The sequence below is a fragment of the Pelecanus crispus genome, chromosome 23 (genome assembly GCF_030463565.1).
Source record: "Pelecanus crispus isolate bPelCri1 chromosome 23, bPelCri1.pri, whole genome shotgun sequence".
NCBI lineage: Eukaryota > Metazoa > Chordata > Aves > Pelecaniformes > Pelecanidae > Pelecanus > Pelecanus crispus.
Genome location: NC_134665.1, coordinates 1,344,075 through 1,357,435, shown reverse-complemented (window position 1 = coordinate 1,357,435; position 13,361 = coordinate 1,344,075). Strand labels below are relative to the sequence as shown.

The following is a 13,361-nucleotide window of genomic DNA, read 5'->3' as shown; positions in this document are numbered from 1 at the left end:
CTTAAAGCTACCTCAGGTCTTGGTCTACAGAGAGGGGGTTTGGTCTTGGTTTTGGTTTGGTTTCTTTTTTTTCATACACATATCCCTGTATGAACTTCGAAGCAGAACCTGGATCTGTGAGTGGCAGGAATAAATCACTGGAGAGCCTGCCAATTCTTGTTGAACAGCAAAGCAGCAAAACTAAAATGAGTGAAGATTTTTTTTAAAAAAAAAAGACGCACAAAAGCTTATGCTTTGCGTTTTTCTTCATTGTGTTGCTTTTATGTTCACTGTCGTTCTGCACTTGCAAATTTGTGCTGCCGTCCTGCTGTTCCTGCAGCCAAAGCAAGCAAGTGGATCCTTTTTGGTTTAGTATGACTATTTCAGTAAGTGCAGGGATCTCTGGTTGGTGTTTGTCCTTAGAGGCTGCAGAAATGCAGAGTCATGCCCGTTGTTTCAGCACTGTCAAGCACAGCTGTGATCCTTCCTGGCTGAACTTTGAGTTTAGCCAAGCCATTGGGTTTTAGGAAACCACTGGAATTTATATGCAGCACTGCAGCAGTGAGATTAGCCTTTTCCTGCTATTTTCTGTCCCCTTTCCCACTTGCTCTGTGTTCGTTTCTGTTTAGTCTTCTGTTGGAAGTGGGAGTTAATACATTCACTGTCAGTTCTGGGTTTGGGGTTTGTCTTTTCTATTTCTGGTTTTTTTTCCCAATTCTTCTGCATTATTATCTTCGGGTTGTATCCAAGTTGCATACATCGCCTGAGGATGGAAACATTTACCCTGCTGCTGGGAGCAGGGAGGGCTCAGGAGCATATCTGAAATGCTTGTACCCCAGGGCAGGCAGTGTGAGAAACAACCAAGATGAACTACAAGCCTGGGTCCATTCCCAGCGCTAGGATATCATTGGTATCAGTGAGACTTGGTGGGGCAGCCGGGTGTCAGCTACAGCTGCTCACATGCTGGAGTGCAGGGCAGTCGCGGGAGAAAAGCGGGAGCCAGGCACGTGCGTTGCATTTGCTGAGCAGGGCTGGGTCCCTGGAGGGCAGAGAGCAGTGGCTTGAAGAATGGCAGCCTCAAAGGGCGTGCAAGGTGCGGGAGCTTCCTGCTGCCACCCTGGCTTGTGGGGATAGAGCTGAGGCACCCAGCCGAGTGCAGCCTGGTCCCTAGGATGGCAGGGCAGGCTCTGCCTGAAAGTGGAAGAGCTGCTCTCAGGGCCCTTGAGGCGTAGCATGGCTTCATGGGCACCAGAGCTGGGCCCCAAACCAACTGGCTCAAGGCTGCTTTGGATTTTGGAATGGACCTGAAGGTGGTGCCCAGTATCTGCTCAGAGCAGACAGAAGGCGGCCTTAGAGCAGACAGCTTGTCTCCTGTGGATACTCTGCTGTTGCAGCCCCAGATTTTGCAGGTGGTTAAGGGGGATGGATGTGAGAGGTGGCCACACTGGACAGCAAATTGAAGGAGGAGTTGGGGTCTTTTTGGGGAGAGGAATCTGGCAGGGACAGCAGTACCCAGGAAACCCCATCAGTAATGGCATGGAAGTCCAAGAAGACCTAGCTAACAGCACCTGAAACACCACATCTGTTCCCAGGTGTGGCAAACGTGGGAGGAAGGGGGAAAAATAAGCAGGGGTAGGTGCCTTGTTTGGGAGGGGGCACGGGCGCAGAAAGGCAGGAGCCAAGGAAGCTGAGGGGGATGTACAAGCATGGAAAGTGGAGAGGAGTGGGGATCAAGGATCCAGCTGCTGCTTGGTTTGCTGGTTTGACTGAGCCCTGCACCTAATCCCCACAGCCCGTCCGACCTTCTTTTGGAGGGCGATTCCAAATCCTTTTGTGTGTGGCCCCACTCTGTGTACCCGGTGCGGGGTGGGTGCAGAGGCCTGGCTGCTGCAGTGGCAGAAGGGAGCACAGGGCATGGGGACCCAGCAGCTGGAAACACCGAGTGTCCAGGGCCAGGTACTGCTGGAGCGCTGTGTGTGTGCAATTCGCGAGTGAACTTGAAGCTGGACGAGCTGGCGAGCAAAGAGGAGAGACCCTTTCAGTCATGCGGATGGCATGTGGCTGCAGCACGGGTACACGGGGTCATATGTTGTTATTATTATTAATACTACTACGACTATTTTACTTCATTTATTTCAATTATTAAACTGTTCATATCTCAACGCACGAGTCTTCTCACTTTTAACCTTCCAAATCTCTCCCCATCCCACCGGGACAGGGAAGTGAGCGAGCGGCTGTGTGGTGCTTAGTTGCTGCCCAGGGTTAAACCACCACACTCTGTGAGCTGCTCCCTTAGAGCCTGCAGTCACCTGCACGTGTCTGGGGCCACCTCCTGAAGCCCAAATGTCGCCAGGTGTTTGTGCCTGAACAGCTCCCTCCTGGCCTCCATCTCCATTATCGCCATGGGAGCTGAGACAAGGAGCTCCCATGCAGGTGCCCATGTTGTGCCCACCTGAAGTGAGGCAGGAGGAATCCCCCCTCCTGTGGGTTTGTGGCAGGCATGGGAGGGAGCTGAGAGCCCTTGCAGCCCCAGGACTCCAGGCCCAGGATGAGATGGCTCCACTGACTCTGCTGAACCCGTCCCTCAGCAGGGGCAAAGGAGATCCCTGCCTGTCACTGCCTGGGTGTCCTGTCTAAGGTGGAGACAAGGAAAAGTGATTACAGGTCATAAATCGGACTCAGGTGAGAGAAATTACACTGCTGGAAGTAGGAGTCTCTCCCCAGCTGCGGGAGGGAGCATCAGTGATGGCTTCAGGCTGTGTCACAGCAGGTTCCCCTGCAGCCCCAGGGACAACACAAGGCAGCCCAGAGGGGCAGAGCAAGGGCTGCCTTGGGCTGGTGCTGTGCTGCTGAGCTGGGCCGGGCTCCTGGGACGCAGGCAGCTCCTGGCAAGCGGGCAGCGCTGCAGAGAGACAGCTCTGCCCAGGAGCAGCTCCTGTGCCAAGCGCAGCAGGGCTGAGGGCAGTGCCTGCAGGCAGGGAGGGGAGAGGAGGGAGGCAGGGAGAGGTTAAAGGCAGTGTGGGGTGGGAGGGTGCTGAGAGCTCACTGCGGGAGAGATCTTCACAGCCCTTGACACAGTAAGTCTGTGACTGCAGGGCTATGCAGCTGCATTTCCTTGAGGGGTCTCCTAAAGCTGGCACATGCCACAGATGACAGGATCTGTAAGTACAACTCTGAGAATTTCTCTGTTGTAGAGAAGAACATGCTCCAGAGCAGGGCTGCCCTACTGCACCATGAGAGACTGGGACAAGGCATGACGGCTGCCTTCTCCAAGGGATGGCTGCAGGGGTGTGAAGGCGGGTGTGCAGCCAGGGGTGCCCAGGGCTGTCCTTGTGAGCAGGGTCCCTGCACCCCAGGGTGCTGTGTGCCGGGGCAGGGACTCTGCCACCTGCCAGGGTCAGCTCTCAGCCTGCCCAGGGAACTCCCCACGGTTGTGCCAGGAGAAGCTGTGGGTGGACAGAGTGACCCCAGCAAGGCAGGGTCCTTCTGCTGGTGAGAGGGTGCTGCGTGGGTCAGGGCTGCTCAGAGCTTCAGCCTCATCTCCAGAGTATTTCCAATAGGAGGTTTCAAGGGGAAGATCAAGACAAGGATTACTATAAAGAGAAGGAATTTCCCTGTGCCTTCAATTCCCTTCTCTTGGGGAACAGCAGGTGAGAAATGATAAAGGAGTTCTTAATATTGACAGAGCACTGAGACTGCTGAACTGTAACTCTGAGTGATCAGCAGGTTTTCCAGGAGTCTCCCAATGAGTTTTCAGCCACTCCTCTGCCCGTGGACAGAAACAGGATCACCTTTGATGGACCCATCAGGCTTAATCTGACCTGTGATTTTTTCTACCTGCAAACAGGACCATGCGCCCAGCCAGTGCCCTGCAAACATGCCGGTTTCTGGAGGGCTAAGGAGAGGGCACAGAGGTTGGGATGGGGTCTGTGAGTGCTGGCAGGGAAAGACATGGCACAGGGAAACAGCTCCCATGAGGAAAATCTCCTGGCAGCAGGGATATCATCAGGGAATGAGAGGAAACAAAAACCACAAATGTTGTGAGAGGGAGAGTTCAGAAACCTCCGTCTCATCCCCTGCCATGCAGAGCCCTTCCCCTGAGCAAGCCCCCTTGCCTCCTCTCCCAGCCAGCAAAGCCTCTGCCCCAAGGGCTGGGGGCTCCAAGGCGCGAACCAGCTCCTCTGCAGCCAGAGCTCCAGCAGAGCCGTGCTGCAGCTCTCCAGCCCCGCGCCCAGGGCCCTCTGCAGAGCACAGGGGCTGAGAGCAGCTGCCCGGCAATGCTGGTGCCTGGGAGGTGGCGGGCACAGCTGGGGAAGGGCAACGCTGGCCTGAGGGCCCGCCTGCCTCTGCCCTGGCCTCTCTCACCCACACCCGCACTCCAGTTCTCCTTCTCGCTCCACTCGTCCCTGTTAGTGCTGGGGTTATTTCCTTCTTGCTGTCAGGCTCCCTGGGGAGATGGAGTTTCAGCTGCAGAGTCACACACTGGTCTTGTGGGTCCCCCCATGCCCGTGTGTCCATGGGAACAAGTGTCCCAGCTTTCCTCTAAGCTGTGGGGCAGTGGGCAATGCAGTCAGTGCATGGAGGCAATGAGCTGAATCTCCCTTACTCAAATGCCATCACTAAGACACTTGGCTATCTCCTTGAGGTGTCCTTCCAAGCTGTGAGCTTCCCTCCAGCATGCAAACCTGTCCCATAGCATCTTTGTGTTATCTGAAACTGCAAGGGAGAAGCACAGAGATGCTAAGACAGAAAAAATGCTGTTGGGTTTGTGCAATGAGCCATGCGTGTCCTTGGCTAGAAGTGGGGTGCTGAGACCTTGAGAAAGGCTGAGACATTTAGTGGTCTGTGGAAGATCCATCTGCTCTCAGCAGTGCCTGGTGGCTTTTCAGGGTAACATGGGAGTGTGATCAGCCTCCATCTCAGAAAGCTGCAAGCCCGGAGAAACTGGGACCCAGACAGAGAGACAGAGCAGCTGCCCTCACTCTGCACGGAGCCACAGGCAATCCTCTTGCCTCACAGAACTCGCTCTGTTCTCCCTTTGTGCAGCAGAAATGCTGGGGGTTTCTGACATCCAAGAATACTCCCCAGGGTGGCAGGGGAGGGGGAGCTGTAGAAAACCTAAACCTTTCAAGTCGCCTTCTGTCTTCCTGGGTCCTTAGCCCTGGGAGTGCAGATGCTGACAGGCCCTTCTGCGTTAGCAGTGGTTCCATCTGACACAGTTGAACACCAGGACTGGTCCCTGTCCCTGCCCACTGCTGCAGAGCAGGGCTGACTTCTCAAGAGCCCGTGGGCAGATGCCCTGCTCCTCATGGCACACACGGCCAGCACCAACCAGGGCTCCAGGCACATTGTTCAGGGAAGGGCTGCTAGAAAAACAAAAGGCTGGGTGTGTGTTTCAAGGGGAGGTCGTATGGGAAATTGCTTTGATTTTGCTCAGAGAAGTCTCTACTACCTTGTCACTGTCTTCTTCTCCAATGACAGTCACTGACTCCCAGAGGCAGCAGATGTCCAACGACAGCTCCATCACTGAGTTCCTCCTCCTGGCATTTGCAGACAGGCGGCAGCTGCAGCTCCTGCACTTCTGGCTCTTCCTGGGCATCTACCTGGCTGCCCTCCTGGCCAACGGCCTCATCGTCACCGCCATAGCCTGTGACCACCACCTCCACACCCCCATGTACTTCTTCCTCCTCAACCTCGCCCTCCTCGACCTGGGATCCATCTCCACCATTGTCCCCAAGTCCATGGCCAATTCCCTGTGGGACACCAGGGCCATCTCCTACTCAGGATGTGCTGCACAGATGTTTTTCTTTCTCTTCTTGATTGGAGGAGAGTATTTAGAGTATTTTCTTCTCACCATCATGGCCTATGACCGCTACGTTGCCATCTGCAAACCCCTGCACTACGGGACCCTGCTGGGCAGCAGAGCTTGTGTCCACATGGCAGCAGCTGCCTGGGGCACTGGGTTTCTCTATGCTTTGCTGCACACGGCCAATACATTCTCACTACCCCGATGCCACGGCAATGCTGTGGGCCAGTTCTTCTGTGAAATCCCCCACATCCTCAAGCTCTCCTGCTCACACTCCTACCTCAGGAAAGTTGGAGTTCTTCTCGTTAGTGTCTGTTTAGTGTTGGGTTGTTTTGTTTTCATGGTGTCCTGGTTTCGGCTGGGATAGAGTTAATTTTCTTCCTAACAGCAGGCATAGTGCTGTGTTTTGGATTTAGTAGGAGAAGAATGTTGATAACAGGCTGATGTTTGTAGTTGTTGCTGAGTACTGCTTATGCTAGTCAAGGACTTTTTCAGCTTCCCATGCTCTGCCAGGCGCACAAGAAACTGGGAGGGGGCACAGCCAGAATAGTTGATCCAAACTGACCAAAGGGCTATTCCATACCATATGACGTCATGCTCAGTATATAAACTGGGGGGGGTTGGCCGGGGAGCAGCGATCGCTGCTCGGAAACTGTCTGGGTATCGGTCGGCGGGTGGTGAGCAATTGCATTGTGCATCACTTGCTTCGTGTATCATTATTATTATTATCATTATTATACTGTTACTATTAGCATTACTATTTTACTTTATTTCAATTATTAAACTGTTCTTATCTCAGCCCAGGAGTGTTTCTCACTCTTACTCCTCCAATTCTCTCCCCCATCCCATCGGGGTAGGGGGAGTGAGCGAGCGGCTGCGTGGTGCTTAGTTGCTGGCTGGGGCTAAACCACGACACTCCTTTTTGGCGCCCAACGTGGGGCTTGAGATAACAACAGATTAATCAGAGTGTATTAAGGAGTCTGTTAACAGTTGCCGGTCACGATATTAGTTCTTCTGATCTGCACCATGTTCTTTTTTTTGCAGCACGCGTTAAAGCTTGCTGTCAGTTTGTGTAGTGTGCTATGCTCTGCAGTGATTCATGATCTTTTGCTTGGGAGGCTCCTTATCAAAACCCTGACCTTGAGCATTCTTTGGTATTTGGGTTTCATACAGAAGTCACTACTGTACTTCGGGTACTACCTCATAGAGAGAGTTAGCAATTATACTTCTTACTCTGAGAGGCTTGTTGTGGAGGAAATACAGAATGGCACCTTTGCTGCTTTCTTCTATGATGTTTCCTCCTTCATTACAACAACTTTCCTGTATCTTGAACACCCCTGGGCAGTTAAGATACTTCTATTGATAATTCTTGGGAATGTTGTTTCCATTTTGATAAAGGTCAGTAAGCAGTTTAAAAATACCATCCAGAGATCTACCCCAAGGCTGGATAGTTATGAGTGGCAGGGTGTGTGGGATCGTATGCGCAAGTACCTAGGGCAGTGGGGACCTCCAGTGTTTTGGAACTTCACCCCTGAACAAGTGCAGAATCCTGAAGAATTAGTAAAGTATTTGGAAGAAGTATGTTGTCACCCTGGTAGCTCCAGAGAGACACAAATCATTGCAACATGCTGGGGACTGGCCCATGCCTATCGAGCCGTGGTCAACGCTAATCAGTACCCTCAAAAGAAAGAGAAGGTCTCTGGATCTGATGACAAAACAACAAGCACTGTGGCTACTCAAACCCCCACTACAGGCCCTGCGGCTACTCCAACCCCCACTACAGGCCTTGCAGCTACTCAAACCCCTGCCCCAGGCACTGTGGCTACTCCAGCCACAGCCATGAGCACTGCGGCTACTCAAACCCCAGTGACAGACACTGTGGCTAAACCAGAGAACCAACCTGCGCCGGTATCAGTTGCCCCTATACAGAAGAAAAAATACACGAGGAAATCAGTTCGTTTAGTAAGGGATGAAGATGAACCAGGGCCATCACGAGAACCAGAGGAGGAAGAACCCATAAATGAGATGGTGACCACCCGATCCCTATCCCTGAGTGAGCTGCGAGATATGCGAAAAGATTTTGGTCGTCATCCAGGCGAGCACATCATCACCTGGCTGCTCCGATGCTGGGATAACGGGGCCAGTAGCCTGGATTTAGAGGGTAGGGAAGCCAAGCAGCTGGGATCCCTTTCCAGGGAAGGGGGCATTGACAAAGCAATTGGAAAAGGGGCAAAACCGCTCAGCCTCTGGAGGCGACTTCTGTCAAGCGTGAAGGAAAGGTATCCCTTCAAGGAGGATGTTTTATACCGCCCAAGCAAATGGACCACCGTAGAGAAAGGTATCCAGTACCTGAGGGAATTAGGCGTGCTGGAGGTGATTTACAGTGACCTGAATGATGAGCGGTTAACCAAAGACCCAGATGAAGTCAGGTGCACACAATCCATGTGGCGGAAGGTGGTACGGAGCGCACCAGCATCGTATTCCAACTCGTTGGCAATACTAGCCTGGAAAGACGACGAGGCACCAACGGTGGATGAAGTGGCTAGACAACTCCGGGACTACGAAGAAAAGCTCTCTTCCTCCCTACGGGCCTGTGTCTCGGCTGTGGAAAAACTGTCTGAAAAAATATGCCAAGAGTTCCAACAACTCAGAGAGGATCTGTCCTACTCCCCACCTGCACGGACCAGTGTCTCAGCCATTAGGAGTCAACGTCCCTATGCTCAAGAGAGAGGATATAGAGGATACACACCACGGGGCACCCTGTGGTTTTACCTGCGTGATTATGGAGAGGACATGAGAAAGTGGGATGGAAAACCCACCTCAACCTTAGAGGCACGGGTGCGTGAATTGCAAGGAAAAACTATTAGAAAAGGCGGTTCTCCCAGGAAAATTGCAGCTCCAGTTTCCAGTGAGCAGTTCCCGAGACAGAGTAAGAGGGCTAATTTTACTTCCGACCTTGATCAGGGAACTTTTGATTCACATTTACAGGAAGTGAACAACGAATACTGTGACCAGTGTTAGAGGGGCCCTGCCTCCAGCCAGGTGGAGGAAAGGGACAACCGGGTTTACTGGACTGTGTGGATTCGATGGCCTGGAACGTCAGACCCACAGGAGTATAAGGCTCTAGTGGACACTGGTGCACAGTGCACGCTAATGCCATCAAACTATAGAGGGGCAGAACCCATTTGTATTTCTGGAGTGACAGGGGGATCCCAACAGCTAACTGTACTGGAAGCTGAAGTGAGCCTAACTGGGAATGAGTGGCAAAAGCACCCCATTGTGACTGGCCCAGATGCTCCGTGCATCCTTGGCATAGACTACCTCAGGAGAGGGTATTTCAAGGACCCAAAAGGGTACCGGTGGGCTTTTGGTATAGCTGCTTTGGAGACAGAGGAAATTAAACAGTTGTCCACCTTGCCCGGTCTCTCAGAGGACCCTTCAATTGTAGGGTTGCTGAAGGTTGAGGAACAACAGGTGCCGATTGCTACCACAACTGTGCACAGGCGGCAATATCGCACCAACCGAGACTCCCTGGTTCCCATCCATAACCTGATTCGTCGACTGGAGAGCCAGGGAGTGATCAGCAAGACTCGCTCACCCTTTAACAGTCCCATATGGCCAGTGCGAAAGTCTAATGGGGAGTGGAGACTAACAGTGGACTATCGTGGCCTGAACGAAGTTACACCGCCGCTGAGTGCTGCCGTGCCAGACATGCTAGAACTTCAATATGAACTGGAGTCAAAGGCAGCTAAGTGGTATGCCACAATTGATATTGCTAATGCATTTTTCTCCATCCCTTTGGCAGCAGAGTGCAGACCCCAGTTTGCTTTTACCTGGAGGGGTGTTCAGTACACCTGGAACCGACTGCCCCAGGGGTGGAAGCACAGCCCCACCATTTGCCATGGACTGATCCAGACAGCACTGGAACAGGGTGAAGCTCCAGAACATCTGCAGTACATTGATGACATCATTGTGTGGGGCAATACAGCAGAAGAAGTTTTTGAGAAGGGAAAGAAAATAGTCCAAATCCTTCTGAAGGCTGGTTTTGCCATAAAACAGAGTAAGGTCAAGGGGCCTGCACAGGAGATCCAGTTTTTAGGAATAAAATGGCAAGATGGACGTCGTCAGATCCCAATGGATGTGATCAACAAAATAACAGCTATGTCCCCACCAACTAGCAAAAAGGAAACACAAGCTTTCTTAGGCGTTGTGGGGTTTTGGAGAATGCATATTCCAAATTACAGCCAGATCGTAAGCCCTCTCTATCAAGTGACCCGGAAGAAGAACGAATTCAAATGGGGCCCTGAGCAACAACAAGCCTTTGAACAAATTAAACGTGAGATAGTTCATGCAGTAGCCCTTGGGCCAGTCCGGGCAGGGCAGGATATTAAAAATGTGCTCTACACCGCAGCCGGGGAGAATGGCCCTACCTGGAGCCTCTGGCAGAAAGCACCAGGGGAGACTCGAGGTCGACCCCGAGGGTTTTGGAGTCGGGGATACAGAGGATCCGAAGCCCGCTACACTCCAACTGAGAAAGAGATACTGGCAGCATATGAAGGGGTTCGAGCTGCTTCAGAAGTGGTTGGTACTGAAGCACAGCTCCTGCTGGCACCCCGACTGCCGGTGTTGGGCTGGATGTTCAAAGGGAGGGTCCCCTCTACACATCATGCAACTGATGCTACATGGAGTAAGTGGGTTGCATTGATCACACAACGGGCTCGAATAGGAAACCCCAGTCGCCCAGGAATCCTGGAAGTGATCATGGACTGGCCAGAAGGAAAAAACATTAGAATATCACCAGAGGAGGAGGTGACACGTGCTGAAGAGGCCCCACTGTATAATAAATTGCCAGAAAATGAAAAGCAATATGCCCTGTTCACTGATGGGTCCTGTCGTCTCGTGGGAAAGCATCGGAGGTGGAAAGCTGCTGTATGGAGTCCTATACGACAAGTCGCAGAAACTGCTGAAGGAGAAGGGGAGTCGAGTCAGTTTGCAGAGGTGAAAGCCATCCAGCTGGCTTTAGATATTGCTGAAAGAGAAAAGTGGCCAGTCCTTTATCTCTATACTGACTCATGGATGGTGGCAAATGCCCTGTGGGGGTGGCTGCAGCAATGGAAGCAGAGCAACTGGCAGCGCAGAGGCAAACCAATCTGGGCTGCCGCATTGTGGCAAGATATTGCTGCCCGGGTAGAGAACCTGGTTGTAAAAGTTCGTCATGTAGATGCTCATGTACCTAAGAGTCGGGCCACTGAAGAACATCAAAACAACCAGCAAGTAGATCAGGCTGCTAAGATTGAAGTGGCTCAGGTGGATTTGGACTGGCAACATAAGGGTGAATTATTTATAGCTCGGTGGGCCCATGATGCCTCAGGCCATCAAGGAAGGGATGCAACGTATAAATGGGCTCGTGATCGAGGGGTGGACTTAACTATGGACAGTATTGCACAGGTTATTCATGAGTGTGAAACATGCGCTGCAATCAAGCAAGCCAAGCAGTTCAAGCCCCTTGGGTATAGTGAACGATGGCTAAAATATAAATATGGGGAGGCCTGGCAGATTGATTACATCACGCTCCCACAGACCCGCCAGGGCAAGCGCTATGTGCTCACCATGGTGGAAGCAACCACTGGATGGCTGGAAACATATCCCGTGCCTCATGCCACCGCCCGGAACACCATCCTGGGCCTTGAAAAGCAAGTCCTGTGGCGACATGGCACCCCAGAAAGAATTGAGTCAGACAACGGGACTCATTTCCGAAACAACCTCATAGACACCTGGGCCAAAGAGCACGGCATTGAGTGGGTATATCACATCCCTTACCATGCACCAGCCTCCGGGAAAATTGAGCGATACAATGGATTGTTAAAGACTACCCTGAGAGCAATGGGTGGTGGGACGTTTAAACATTGGGATACGCATTTAGCAAAAGCCACCTGGTTAGTCAACACCAGGGGATCTGCCAATCGAGCTGGCCCTGCCCAATCAAAACTTTTACGTACTGTAGAAGGAGATAAAGTTCCTGTAGTGCACATGAAAAATATGCTGGGGAAGACAGTCTGGGTTACTTCCCCCTCTGGCAAAGGCAAACCCATTCGTGGGATTGCTTTTGCTCAAGGACCTGGGTGCACTTGGTGGGTGATGCGAAAGGATGGGGAAGCCCAATGTGTACCTCAAGGGAATTTGATTTTGGGTGAAAATAGCCAATGAACTGAATTGTATAATATTAATTGCTTTATAATACTGTATGTTATCTCTTAACTATATGTTATCTCTTAACTGCATGTTAATATAATAATATAGTAGGTTAATATTAAGTATATAATACTATATATTATGATTGCTATATGCCGCATCAATGGTATTGCAGTAAGAATTGCCCAGCCTAAGGAAAATGAACTTTGATGAAACCATGTTGGAATGAGAACTGACTTCAGCATGCAACAGTCCAACACTGCACACCACCTGTCCTGCTCTGAAAGACTGTGATGACAGATGGAACCCAAAGTCATGGGCTAAATGAACTCAATGGACATTTTAGAGGGATGGGCCATAGACGAAGGGAATGATATCTGTGTGTATATCAAGATAGGGAAAGGGGTGGTGATTAATTGGAACACATTGGAAAGGGGAGGGCCTGTGCATGACGTAGATGGTATAGAATAAGGGGTGGATACTGTCCTGGTTTCGGCTGGGATAGAGTTAATTTTCTTCCTAACAGCAGGCATAGTGCTGTGTTTTGGATTTAGTAGGAGAAGAATGTTGATAACAGGCTGATGTTTGTAGTTGTTGCTGAGTACTGCTTATGCTAGTCAAGGACTTTTTCAGCTTCCCATGCTCTGCCAGGCGCACAAGAAACTGGGAGGGGGCACAGCCAGAATAGTTGATCCAAACTGACCAAAGGGCTATTCCATACCATATGACGTCATGCTCAGTATATAAACTGGGGGGGGTTGGCCGGGGAGCAGCGATCGCTGCTCGGAAACTGTCTGGGTATCGGTCGGCGGGTGGTGAGCAATTGCATTGTGCATCACTTGCTTCGTGTATCATTATTATTATTATCATTATTATACTGTTACTATTAGCATTACTATTTTACTTTATTTCAATTATTAAACTGTTCTTATCTCAGCCCAGGAGTGTTTCTCACTCTTACTCCTCCAATTCTCTCCCCCATCCCATCGGGGTAGGGGGAGTGAGCGAGCGGCTGCGTGGTGCTTAGTTGCTGGCTGGGGCTAAACCACGACACATGGTGCTGTCCTATGTGGAGATCTTCAGGGCCGTGCTGAGGATGCCCTCTGAGCAGGGACGCCACAAAGCCTTCTCCACGTGCCTCCCTCACCTGGCTGTGGTCTCCCTGTTTCTCAGCACTGGCAGTTTTGCCTACCTGAAGCCCCCCTCCATCTCCTCCCCATCCCTGGACCTGGTGCTGGCAGTTCTGTACTCGGTGGTGCCTCCAGCAGTGAACCCCCTCCTCTACAGCATGAGGAACCAGGAGCTCAAGGATGCAGTGGGGAAACTGATCACTCGATGTTTTCCTGAAGCTATAAACTTCTGCTGCAGAACATTTATATTGTAA

At 51.6% G+C, this 13,361-nt stretch overlaps 1 pseudogene; it reads left to right on the top strand.

Moving 5' to 3' along the window:
* The first annotated feature begins 5,389 nt into the window (after positions 1 to 5,389).
* LOC142595819 (olfactory receptor 14C36-like) lies at positions 5,390 to 13,361 on the top strand (annotated as a pseudogene).